A 14,159-nucleotide genomic window follows, 5' to 3' on the forward strand; every position below is an offset into this window, starting at 1 on the left:
CCTTCACATACAGTAGGTAGTTTCTAGATAGTCTGAGAAACTACATACATTACACTACCAAACTAACCTTATCAGAGAATAGATGTATGAAACACCTTTCCTAACATAATTTCATAACTGTATTCACAGCCATGCTGAAAGTTGCTCCTCCTGAGAAAACTAGGGCATTTTTATTTCCTGATTAAATGCCCAAAAGCCAACTTTTCATACTCTAGTAATGAAGTTAGGATGCTAATATTTTTTAAATAATTGGATCAGAGTAGAGTGATAAATGAAAAAATAACAATACTTTAAGCTAGTATATAACATTAAAAATATAGTATGGCTGAACACAGGAGATTTCAAAAGCAAACAGCTTTATTGCCAATAAAATTTAATTACTTCAAAAGTCTTGTTACTATACATTACTTCAATGAAATTAAACTTAGTTTCAAAGGTGAACTAGAGTGTTTCACATTTATAATATCCATCAACCCTTCAGGCTAATATAAATGATAATATTTTGAGAATGAGCAAATCTTGCTGGAGGGAAATAATTTAATTAAACCTGCCTGTGCAAGCAAGCATTTTTCTTAAATTGTGAGCAATCATAGAGTGGTTTAGAAATCAAAGCAGATCATTTTAAAGTGTACAATATCACATGGAAATTTTGGTTTTAAGAGCTATCTCACATGAACTCGTGTTGTTTATAGTATGCATTTTTTCAGCTATGACAAATACAGATCCTTTTAATATTTTAATTGACTTAATTTAAATAATTACTAAGAGAGTGCGAGGAACTATCTGTACTCAAAATAAAACAGAACATACTGAGAGACAATAAAAATGCAAATCCAGAAGTGAAATAATTTTCAAATTGAATGAAGGTTTGGATTGCAGTTACAGTGCAGTACAGTTAATGTCTTATCAATGCAATAGGCAAGTAAAAATACAATCTGCACTTTACTGCAACAGATGTCATGAACAAATGTTAGGGTCACTGCTGCCTAGTAACACGTGTAACCACCTTCTTCCCTGCCCTATGCCTGATGTGTGAGGGACACGTTGACACATATCTCAAGCACTTGTAGGAGAGCCTTCCGATGATACTTCAAGGCCTGCAACAAGTCTGCAGTGACTTGTTGCAGATGATGCATTCTTAAATTAAGACCCAGCACAGGAGATCAAATAAATTAATATAAGCTGTTTACAAAAGCCAGTGCAATTCCAAAATGTTTTGTGCACAATGAAATGTCTGGTTGTATGGAGATTATCAAGAATATGATGAGACTTCCTAACAAGATAATACAAATAAGATGTAGTTCCTAGGTGGACATACAAGGTTAATTGCAGCAAACTGAAAGCTACATATTAACTGGAATTCAGCATGTGTTTAGCACAGAGCTCTCAAGATGTTACTGAAGCTGGGGGCTAACTTAAACCACCTCTTTATATGGTTTAAGCAACTAATTAGCATACCAAGCGGATCACTGGATCACATTAGAACATTCCCAAATATAGTGGAAATGATATTGTCACTAAATAATGAACTTAGTATCAATTGCTTGAAGATTCTTGTAATATTAGATTGCTTTCCAGCCACACCATGATTGTTCGTTATGAAGTTTATTTATACATTTACTAATACAATTAATTTATTAATAATGACGTTTAATGTTTTTCTTTTAGCAGCTGTAATACAGTTAATCCTTAGAGTCTTTAGTATGCAATAGTGAATTTTCAGATATACTAGGGAGTAAAGAGAACTAAAATTGAGGAAATACATATTTAAATGGTATGTAAGCTGTAAATGTGTTGTCACATCTGGGTGTCACTTGAACAAAATGGTTGTATTTTTTATTCTGATGGGACTGTATGCTTGTGTTTCTCAGGGGAAAGCAGAGGTATTGTGGTTTTGGGGGTACAGAAAGCAAGTTGTATACGGAAATGTACACATTAAAGAAAAAAAATCTTATAGCTTAAGTGATTTATGACAGTTCTTCAGGACACTGTCTCTTCTCTGTTCTGTGGCGGCACTCCAATAAAAACAGTGTTGAAGCAGCCGGAGTGTGCCAAATGTGTTTTATACAGAACAAGAGGCTCATCCGGTCGATAGCAAGGTTATGTAGGACTAAACATGGCACAGTGACGGTGCTGGTTCTCAATGGACTAGTATGCAGACCAAACAAGAGGCATCCAAATCGCTGTTTTAAAATTCCAAAGGCTCACAAGGTCAGAGAAATAGCAATGAACTGAAATAGATCAGGTGGGTAGCTGCGTCAGCATGTGTAGTATGCAACGGAACAAGTAATAGGTTTATTCCATGCTGAAAAGAGAAGAGAGAAAACACAATGTTATGGCTGTGAAGCCTTCTTCACGTGTGAGAAAGACAGGGCAGACAGCAAAAATTAAATAGCACAGAAAAACAAAAGCTGGGAGAGGGGAGGAGGCAGGAGGGGCAGAGAGGAAGAGAGACCACTCAGGAAGTGAAAAGTGAAGGGGGGTGAAGAAAGGTGTGAAGTCAAAACCTGCATGAGAATAGAAAAGATTACATGAAAATAAGTTGGTCAGTGAGAGGAGGGGGACGGTGTGAACCTAGTTTCAGGATGAATTTAATTTCTGTTGTTTTTCTGCTATGGGAGTTGAGAAACCCTTCTTTGAGAACAAAGACAGAGAGATCAGTGTGATCATGGCCGTCTGAGGTGAAATGAGAAATTATGGGCTTGGAGAAATCTTTAATCTTCACAGCTCTAACATGTTCTTTGAAGCGGCCTCCTAGACTCCTTCTGGTTTTCCCAACGTAGATAGCTGGGCATTTTTATGCAGGAGATACAGTAAATGAGGTTGCTGGAGGTACAGGATGTCGTCTGGGTGATCTGGAATTGACCTGATGGGCCCTGAATGAGCGCATTGTTAGATATGTATTTGCAGGTGATGCAGCGAGTTCTGTTGCAGGGGAAGGTGCCTGGCAGGAATGATTGCTGACTGCGGTCAAGGGATCTGTGAACCAAAATTTTACATAGATTGGGTGGTCAGCAGTATGAGATGATTGGGCAGTTAGAAAAAAGGGTACCGATGAAGGGATCGCCCTGTTAAATGGAGTAGTTGTTAATAATGGTCCTGGGGATAGAAAGTGTGTTAGAGTGGAAGCGCCAAAGCTGTTGTGAGGCTGGAAGTTCCCAGTCGGGTTGATGATCTGAGGGCTGTTTTTGGCCCGGGTGAGGGCCCTATCAATAACATGGGTGGAGTATCCTCTGTTGATGAAAAAAGTATACATTTTGAGAGCTTGGTTCTGGAAATCCATGTTGTCACTACAGAGTCGACGTAGCCTTAGGAACTGTGAAAAAGGGAGAGAGTTTTTTGGGATGTAAAGACCTCTACAGGAGATAGCTGTGTGAATCTGTGGGTTTGTAATAGACTGAGGATGAGAGTCGTGGATAGTTAACAGATAAATTTATGTCTAGAAACGCAACAGTGGTGGAAGATAAGTTAACTGTATATTTGAGGGATGGGTGAGAGTGAATTGATGCAGGAAATGCTCTAGCTGATCATTAGAGCATGTAGCAGCACCCACACAGTCATCGATGTATCATTTGTGGAGGTCAGCGACAAGGCCAGTATAGGAAGCAAAGAAGCATTCTTCTACCCAGTTGACAAAAGTATTGGAATAGCTAGGTCCCGTCCTGGTGCCCGTGGTGACCCCACTAACCTGCTGATAAAAAAGGTTATTTAAATGAAAATTCATTGAGTGTTAGAACCAATTCCGCAAGATGCACTAGAGTGTGGGTGGGTGGATCAAGCACTGTGCGTTTGTCTAGCATGTGCTTGAGGGCTGTAAGACCGTCATTGTGGGGAATGATGGTGTAGAGAGACGTGATATCCACGGTAAAAATGTAGCATTCTGGACCCTGAAATTGGAAATCATTGAAAAGTTGGAGGGGATGGTTATTATCCTTAATATACGAGGAAAGTATTTCAACCAGAGGTCTCATAAGGCTGTCAAGAAAAGCAGAGGTTCACAGCTCCCTTGACCGCACTCACCAATCATCCTCACCAGATACCTTCCCCTGCAACAGAACACCTTTCTTCACCCCTCTCCACTTTGCACTTCCTGAGTGGCCTCTCTGCCTCTCCTGCCTCCTTCCCTCTCCCAGCTTTTGTTCTTCTGCGCTGTTTAATCTTTGCTGTCTGCCCTGTCTTTCTTACACCTGAAGAAGGCTTCACAGCCCGAAATGTTGTGTTTTCTCTTCTCTTTTCAGCAATGACCTGAAAAGATCTGTTACGGAAATTTCCTAAGTTTCGCTTTTTATAGCTGCAAATATATTTGTTGTTTTTTTACTTGAAGATGAAATTCACTCTCATGTGCCAGCACCTTATATTAATGCTAATTCTGTATAAGAAATAAAATTGCTGGTGCTTTTTGTTATAACTTGCTCAGTTGTAGGTAATATGCACAACCCACTTTTGTCAGTCACTGTTCAACATACCTGTAACTTATCTAACTCACTACCTCAAACAGAGAAGATCCACAAACATAAATTATATTCCTTACACTTATATAGAGCTTCTCTGGACACTCCACTCAAAGCGATTTACAGGAAATGAGGAGTCCCCTCCACTACCACCAACGTTCAGCACACACCAGCACACACCTGTCACGAAGAGTTTTTCATGACCCTATGCAGATGGCAAAATCCAGAGGGGAGTGAGACAAACACGTAGAAAAAAGGACTAGGATTGGGGCTGGAAGAACAGGGGGGCGTGTCCAAGGCGCGCCGGTGCTCGGGGGAGGGCGTGGTCCAGGCAAACAAGTCTGAAGGGTGTTCTTAAGGTCCATCCGTGACAAAGACAACACAGAGTTAAAAGATGGAACGGGATCCGGTGAAGGGTTGGGGGGGGATAAAAAGGGTAACGGGGCTGGGTGCACCCAGATGGTCAGGACGCCTTTGCAAAGCCTATGCCGCCAAGCCTCTTATGGACTCAATGGTAGACAGGCTTTTGGGCGTCCATGTTCCAAAGCTGAGCCTGGAATGGTGGGAGCATCTGGCTTTTAAAGGGGAGACTGGAACAGGAGGCAGGAAATCTGAGGTATAGGAAGGGCTGGAGCGTCCTTAAGAGGAGGGGTTTACGATCGTGACAACACCTGGATGATATGACTGCAGCCATAGTGCACCAGTATGCTCACCAAACATAAACTATCAGTGGGGAGGAGAAAAGACTGATGAAGCCAATTTGTAGATGGGGACCCACGTGAGAATGTGTAATTCTAAACTCTTTAACAATTACCCGATAATTGTCAATCACCACTAGTGTGGCTATCCACAAGTAATTGAGACCATATAATGATCTCTTGTGGCAGGTCAACTGTACATGTATCCCCTTCTTCATCTGGCCTGCCAAAGTGCATTTATCATCTTTCAGTATATTTTGCAATCCAAATTTATACTGAATGTTAAATCACTATATTGCACATAAAGTAATTAATTTAGCTTACATGACCAACACATTTAACTACAAAATGTGCCATATTAAGAAATGTTAAAACCTCACTAGGACGGATGACTCTTGAATTAGTATTTTTAGAGTAGTATTCTTTGCTGTTAACAAATTGTGTTGCGTACATTATACTGTATATATATACTGATCGTGCTATCTTAAAATAATATGATTTAAAAGAAACTTTTAATGGATACCATTAGAATTTGGAAATAGCATGTAGCCTAAGCTTTCCGGAATAAACATAACTTCTTCTTAGCCAAGAAAGCATTAGCATTATTGCAGTGAGACCACAAACCATGAAGCTGTTCAGCAGTTCACAAGATGAGTATGTTTTGTTCCATAACAGTGATATTCATGTTTAAACACAATAATAAAAAAATACATTTTAAATGTTTAAAATAGCTAAGGAATTAAATGTTTGTGCAAATTTACCTCAATGTATAATGAAAATATATTTGCAGTATTATATATGAGTAAACCTAAAGTTGTTTAAGTTAAAACAAAAGCTCAATGGTCTTTGCATGGCCTGAAATTTCTGAGCAAGTTGAATGACTATGTCAGTGTTGCTGCCAGCAACCACTGCATAAATCATCAGTAAACTCTTGATATATTTAGCTTTATCCAGACCTACAATATGTTTTTCACATACAGGCATCAAATTAATCAAAAATATCAAATTGAGACATCATTCTTATGTTCCTTAATTCAAAATGAAACCTTATATTGTTACCATTTTTGTTTGTCAGTTTACAAATTACTAGTGGAAATTAGTGATGAAAGGATAAGGTCAAGTTGTATTCCTCAAAAATGAAGTCATTCTCATGAGCAATACAATTTATACTGCAATATTATCTTTCAGGCTGAAGTAGTGTTGTACTATCATTGTTTTATGATGCAACTATGACCACACACAAATTGATCCTGTCAAGTTCAAGTTCAGTATTTCATTGCAATAACATCTAGTTGCATGAAATTGGGTTCAGCTCATACAATTAAGGACGTACAATAGAAATATACAACATAAAGACAATAATCTGTTAACCTGCCAGTACTGTTGACCTGCTGCACTAGTGTTGAGCTGCTTTGATACACTCCTTGAGTTGAGTGGCGTACTCAGGGCTGTCTGTTGCTGGTATTTTTAATTTTTATTTGAATCCATACCTTTCTGGTGTCTAAATCTGATTTTGTCATAGATTAAATAACTTCAATATTTTATAATATATGTATATTATATACTAAGTTACATATTATATATAGTATATATGTTATATACTATTATATACTGTGTATATGCACCATTTTGCCCCAGGCAGGATTTCATCAGCTCAGAGCTGACACAGCACCATTCCCAGTTCCTGAGTACTATCCTATAATTTCCATTTTGCAAGAAACGAAATGAAGACAGAGTATTTCACTTGCATTCTTCTTGAACTTTCTTTAAACTAAAAGTAAAATATGCACAAATAATGTTTCAACAGCTAAGCCCTCCCAGAAAAGTAGTATAACATCCTCCCATTTTGTGATCACATTGTTGCTTCATCAGCAACAGCTTTGATATCTATATCAGTTAAGTTGCTACTCCAAACACAAGTTTTCCCATTTGTCAGTTGAATTGAAAACAATAAAAGTCTGTATTATTTTGCCATTGTCCAGCAACAATGACAAACTGGGTGTTGTGCTTTTTAAGTTGAACTTTTGTTGCCTTCTAGACCTTAAAGATTTTGTGTAATAATCAATGCTTGTTTTTTTACAATTTTTCTTATTATCTTCCATTACATATGGGAATGCAACATGACAGATAATGTTCTTAATAGCTGACCCACTGGAAGCCATTTTTCTCAGCTGAAAAGGTGTAAACACAGGATGTAGTGGGAAGCATTTGACACATCAGGTGTTCTGGTAATTTGGATGGTGCAGAGAGTCATATAATCAAGAAGCAGTTGAACAGGGTTCTTTAATTGTGTAAATGTTCATGAAAAATAATTACTAAAACACCCTTCACTATATCAGGTTTAATTGTTCACACAGGAAGACACCTGAAAATGTCGCTGCTACTTCATCAGCAATTAGCTTTTTAAGAAATGGTCAAACGGTTTGTGGTTGTTGCAAAGCTTGTATGATATACTAGTTATATGATAGCATTGAGTGGTAAGAATTAAAGGATGCCTCCATCTGTGAGTTAATGTCTTTCCTGGGATTTATAATGCTACGTTATATTATACAAGTTGCTGTAGATTATGTTGGTAAACCGCAATAAGAATTATATTGTTTAATTCACCCAAACGTAGCTTGATAAATTTGGCTATTTCAGTGTTGACAGTGCTGAAATCAAACACTTAATGGATGCCTGAAATCTTAGTATTACTATGAAAGTATCTTTCTTCCATCTGCGTAACGCTGTTCAGTTTAGACCCATGTTCTGCTTAGCCAATACTGAAATATTGAAATGTACCTTTGGTTTATCAAGATAAAACACTGAATGAATACAGGTTATCTCCAGAATGTATTGTATGTCTACAGTCCATTTAATCTAAATTGTACTAATTATGGCCTTTTTCTGCTGAAGACTAGGCTTCACACAATGGACAGTAGAGTTTTGTCATGTGTACCACATCTTCAACAGTATTAAAACAAAAAATTAAACTTAAATATAAGATTTTTAATACTTTTTAATGAAAGATTTTATTTTTCTTGAAACTCTGCCTTTCCTTTGTACTGTGCTTTTTTCTTCTTTCTACTATGATTATGTATAAAGTATTCTTTAGCATATACATAGGGAGAGCAGCATTAAAAATACAAAGTGAGCACATTCCCAAGTGAACTTGTGTTTTTAATGTCTCTTAGTTTATATAATGTGAGATACCATTTGTACCTGACAAGGCTGGCAAAGCAGGACTTCCTCGAGGCCCACCTGATTATTTTGTCGCAGCTGGGCCTGAAGCAGTGGCGGTGTGGAAAATCAAACAAGATCTGAAAGAAACCAGAGGCCACAGGTGATAATATTCCCGAGGGACGCAAGCAAGGTGGAAAAAATTGCATAGAATGCAAAGGGTAAGATGATGAAACATGTTTCGAGGCCTACCTATCAAATTTCTTTACTTTATACAAGTCTTTCCTGCTTTATAAACTTCTCCTTGACTGTAGTTCTGAAGCAGTATTGCTGCACTTCTGCATTTCCCCACTAAGCTCTTATCTTATGGGTATAGCTCCATCAAAATATTTTTTTGCCTTTAATTTCTCGTTAAACACAGTTTTTGGCTGTGGACAAGAGTCAGACGCTCTGACTTTCATCTAGTGAAATATATCTTTGCTACTATTAAGGAATAGCAGGGTTTGGCAATCTGTGGCACACAAGCCATTATTTGCAGGCAAAGAGATTTTGAATGAAAGTGGCACATGCAATAAAAGTCTAATAAGCGACAAGAAATGAAGTTAAAAAAGATCTACGCATGACTATTCTGTAATTCTCTTCAACATGCTAATGTCAGGGATCCGGCAGGTAGTTCTCCAGGGATCCTGTGCATAGCCGTGAGCTCTGCGGGATGCAGAGGCAAACAATCCAAAATCGTAATCCAGAAGCAAGGCTGATAGGAGAGGCTAGAGATCAGTAAACCAGAAAGAGCCGAGACAAAACGAGAAGTCAATCCAAAAAGTGAAATCCAAGAGATGAGATCAAAAGGGAAATGTTAAGTCCAAAAACCAGGAAATCCAACAAGACAAAAACGCACTAAAAAACTCTAAAGGAGGCTTTTCAATAGTGAGCAAGGTTTGGTACGTGAGGGAAGTTTACATAGTGAAGGTAGAGGGACGTGGTTGGATAACTGGTTGAGGAGTGAGAATCTGTGAAATCTGGTGCCTGTAAAATTGTGATGGGTTCAGTTAGGAATGGGATTCTGAAACAGTGGGTTCGAGAATATAATGGTGTTTGCGAGGGCGAGTGCAGGGCGTGACAGCTACCCAATGAAAGCTCTTTCATTTCATTGCTCTTGGTGTAGAAAAAAATATTTGCTTGGCTTATTTACTGCATTATTTTTAATGGGGTTAGCCTATTGTTTTCACAGGAAAGCTCACAATCCGTGCTGCTAATAACATGTTTCACACTTAAATGTAAAGTCAAATATTTTGGCCAAAATAACGGTTTCTATGAACAAAGTACATATTCACTCATTTCAGCCCTTTTGGAGAGATGAATATGGATTTGTTTAACATAAGGTTTGAGCTCTATGTGAGAGTGTGACTTGTTGCACATCAAGTGCCCAATAACATTTTCAACCAAAACATGACAAACACTTCAGGAAAGGGGTAGACAAGTATATCAAACTAACCTGTGTCTACTAGATACTGTAGGTGGAGAGACATATAAGTGAAATGGCTGAAAATATTTACAAACAATGGACATTGGCGTTTAAAGAGGTAAAAAGTTTTAGTGCTGCTCTTGATGAGTGTGTGTAGTAATTTTTGTGACTAACTGTGACTCAGATGGAATTCCATAAGAACTGTGCTGCCTAAAAAACATGCATGTCATAATTTCAGGGGAAGATATAGTAATAATCTAATATAATAATTCTGAGAAAAGAGGAATTGACTTCAAGAAAATATTTTCTATGATAAATGATGGTGCCCCCACTTCTGTTGGAAAACAGAAGGGATTCATAAAGGTCATTGTGGTTCACATTGGCCACCCCACAGTAAATTTTCATTGTATTATTCATCAGGAAACTTTTTTGTGCCAAGATTTTGAATTATGAGTTTAATGTGATTGCTAGTGGTAAAAATAGTCAATTTTCCTGTTGCATCACAAGAACAGTTTCAAACTCTGCTTCAGCTGATGGACAGTGGGTACTTCGCAAGGTAAAGCAAGTGCAAGGATCACACTAAATGGTAAGACATACATATTAACTCATGAATTTTCAATATTATTACTTTTTAATATGAAATTGTTATTTATCAAAATGTAAGTGAGGTTATTATTGCCATTAAAAAAAGTATCAATGGCAACAAATCTGTAAAATACAATTGCATGAGCCAACTATTGGCACACACTTTCAGTGTGTCAAAAGTTGCCGACCCTTGGAATAGAGTATGTTTTACACGCCCATGTTAGAAGACATTTCAGTTTAGGAGTTCTGAGACATCCAGTACAAAGTTTCCATTATTTATTGTTTAAGTTAGTTGCCTTTTAATGTATTTTTAAGGTATGTATAAATTATGTTTACATACCAGGTTAAATCAAAGCAGCAGGAAGTAGTTTCCTACTTTTTAAACTAGACTTGTTTTCATTTTATCACACATCAGATGTAACCGAGGAGAGGAAATCAATAAAAAAACAGTGTCATCACACGTCTAAAACATTCATTTTTCATCTTAACCTCACTGGAGCTTCTGTTCCAGGGGGTTCCGTTCACAGGTTTTTTCTCACAGTTCTAGTAAGTTAAGACAATGTGTATAATAAGGATGTTTTTAAAACTGTGTGACTTTCTCTTAAACTGGAAGGGGGGGGGGTGTTGAGCCATATGGCAGAGATGCCATTATGTGTTTTCTGATTCTCAGCATTTTTTTTATTCTGTTTTCTGAACTCCGCACTGGATGACAGTGAAAAATCATTATCCCTTTTTTTGTATTTCCCGGAAAGCCTTTTTCTTGTGTGCTGGACAGGATACACACTCATTATTTTTTATTTCCGTCCATGAAGCCATACATGATAGCTCATGTACTGTACCTTACAATACCTTTCCACTTTCTTAACACTTTCCAGCCTGTCAGCTTCTGGCTTAACCCCCCGTTTCCCAGATCTCTCATCTCAGTCCTGAAAGTTGCCTCATTTTCGTAGAAGTGACAAGAATTAAAAAGCAATGAAAGATCATTTTTCCCCCCATATTTACCTACAGTATGTATGTAAATTCTGGAAGTGGTTTTAGAACGATCATGCTGGAGTTAAGCAAAATTCCTGTACTATATTAACTGAGTTAGGAAACTGCTTTAGTGCTAAACAGAGTTTCGTAGAGTTATCTGCATGAATATTATTTTCAGGGACAGAAACAGGGAAATGTATCAAGGTCAATTAATGCTTTCCATACTGATATCTTCTGCAAACAGTACACAAACAGGACAATATAAAACACATTGTTCCAAAGCCCAGGTCAACTAAGGCTATTACCATGTAGCATTTAAAAAGTGTATTTTACTTTACCTGTTTTTTTTTTTCAATTCTCCCAAATCAATTAACTAAAAATAGAAAATGTGTGAAATACTACCTCTTTCTAAAATAGTGTATTTAAAATGTTGTTTTCTCACAACACTAACATTATTTAGGTCCTCTTACCATTTAGGTGCATGAAATACGATAAAACACCAAAAATGTTCTACAGAAAACATTACTAAATTATCTTAGTAATGTATCTTAGTAAAAAAAGATATGTTTTAACTCTTTAAATTAAACTCTTTATTTAATATTTCAGCATTTTACCTTACTTTTACAATATACAGTATATCAGATTAAGAATAGAAACTGTAAATAATTATTTAAATTTCAAGGAATTAGATTTCAACAGACTAATAGCTTTTGGAAACTTTTAAGATACAGGTAATAATGGATTACTTATCTGTTTGACTATAGGAGTGCAGCCTTATCACAAGGTGTGTGCAAATAATATTGACTCACTTGTTTGAAATCTTTGACCATGAACAAGTCTTTGACCATGAACAAATCCAGGAATTTCACTATAACAACAGATGCTAGCTTTGAAACCCTTTTCAAAACCTTTATGATTCAATCATTCAGTAGATTATAGGGGTGCTTAAGCAATTTTCTCATAAAAGTTGTATTTTTAAATAATGTAAGAAATGAAAACATCCTAATAAGAAATGTTCATATGTATCATTCAATGTGGACCAGCTATCTGAATTCCTAGGACACAGTCATGTTTCTTTTCCTATCATTCTGAATTTCTCTAACAAGCAATTAAAAAACTTTTGCTGTAAGAAAATATTAGTTTAGATATTATGTTATAAGTAAAGATGACCATATGGCCTAAGAATTAATGCAATGAAGGCATTGTTCTCTGATAAATAAACATATTGGTTCTTTTCTGTGTTTTTATTTCTTGGCTTTCACCGGGATTGATAGGATTCAAGAGGTTAATCAACTTTGCCCTATCAACCATTTCACTAATCAGGTGATTTAGTGCTTAGGCAACAGTCAAAGTCAAGGTGTATCATGGTCAGTCATGAATCAGGAACAAAATGTTGCACTTATTTAAAAAAAAATCTTTTTAATGTAGTCTGAAAAAATCATGATTATATTTTTTTATTTACTGTTGAAGAAAACATTATTCTCATTTTGAAAAATGGAAGATTTATGTGTTAAAACTGCTTAATATCATGACCTCTCATGAATACCATACCCATTTAGTCATATATCATGATGTTGATAGACCTTCCAATGGTCTGTATCTGATGACATAGTCATAAGGAGACACTGAAAAGATGAAAAATGTCAGCTTTATACGACAATAAAAAGGCTTTATGCTTTAGAATTCAATATTTATTGAAACATGAAACAAGGTCAGATGATAAGAACAACATGATGAATGTATAACCCCAGAGATGATTTCTAATCATAATGTAGAAAATAATTGAAAGGCAGTGTGTTTGGTGTTTGGATAAACTACAGATTTACAGTAAATGCATATGCAGTATAAAGTTACTATCAGTTTTAAGACAACATCTTGCCTGTTTTAAGTTTAACCATAGTGTGAAATTAAGCATGAACTCTGACCACATGCTGGACCACATTTTGTGGTGTAATCTGTATTATACATTCGTAATCCATATTGTTAATAGTGCACTTATTGCTTTTAGATTAAGCTAAATTATTATTTGCTGTTTCCACAAGTATGTTAAAGATTTTTTCAGTGATTTCCATTTAACATTATTACAGTATATCACTGCTATGTGAAGCAAACTTTTCATATACATGACTACAGATGTATATAGAAAATGAAAATCTGATGTTTTTACCTCGTATTTTACTAAATGTGTTTTTTGAAAATGTGATTCTGCTATTCAGTGTATCTCGTACCTGAAAAGCACTGATTGTACCTGTTTACTGTGTGAATTCTTTGCCTTTAAAAAGTAAATGTTAGATCTTTTTAACTACCAGTGCGTTTAATAACATCTATGTAAAAAATGTAACACATCTACCATAAAAATATTTTAAATATGTAAAAATATTAAACAGTGCTTGTTTTCCTCCTTCTAGACCTTTTTATAGTGGCTACAAATTCCCTTGATTTTTCCCTACAGAAACATATACCAATAAGTGTGTTAGAAGATACATGAAGTAATTTGTCAAGTTTAATGACATTCATCTCAATCCAGAGATACCAGAAGGGTGAGGCTCCCTATGCAGCACCAAAAACTATTTACCATGAGAGAGACCAGGCAACCAACCTGTTTATGCAACTGTGACAGGACATGATCTGAGCTACCATTTAGTAATTTAGGGAGTTAAGAAGAAGAAGCTTGTTTTCTTAAAAATATAGACTGGACATTCCCAAGGTACTGTATACTGTACATAAAAAGTGTATATTGTATATCCTATACAAAAGCCATGCAATCTACTAGTGGCAGGCATCATATGAGTGTTACAGGCAGAGGTAGGTGACAATGTAGGTGTCTGA

This window comes from Lepisosteus oculatus, chromosome 7, assembly GCF_040954835.1.
Source record: "Lepisosteus oculatus isolate fLepOcu1 chromosome 7, fLepOcu1.hap2, whole genome shotgun sequence".
Classification (NCBI taxonomy): domain Eukaryota; kingdom Metazoa; phylum Chordata; class Actinopteri; order Semionotiformes; family Lepisosteidae; genus Lepisosteus; species Lepisosteus oculatus.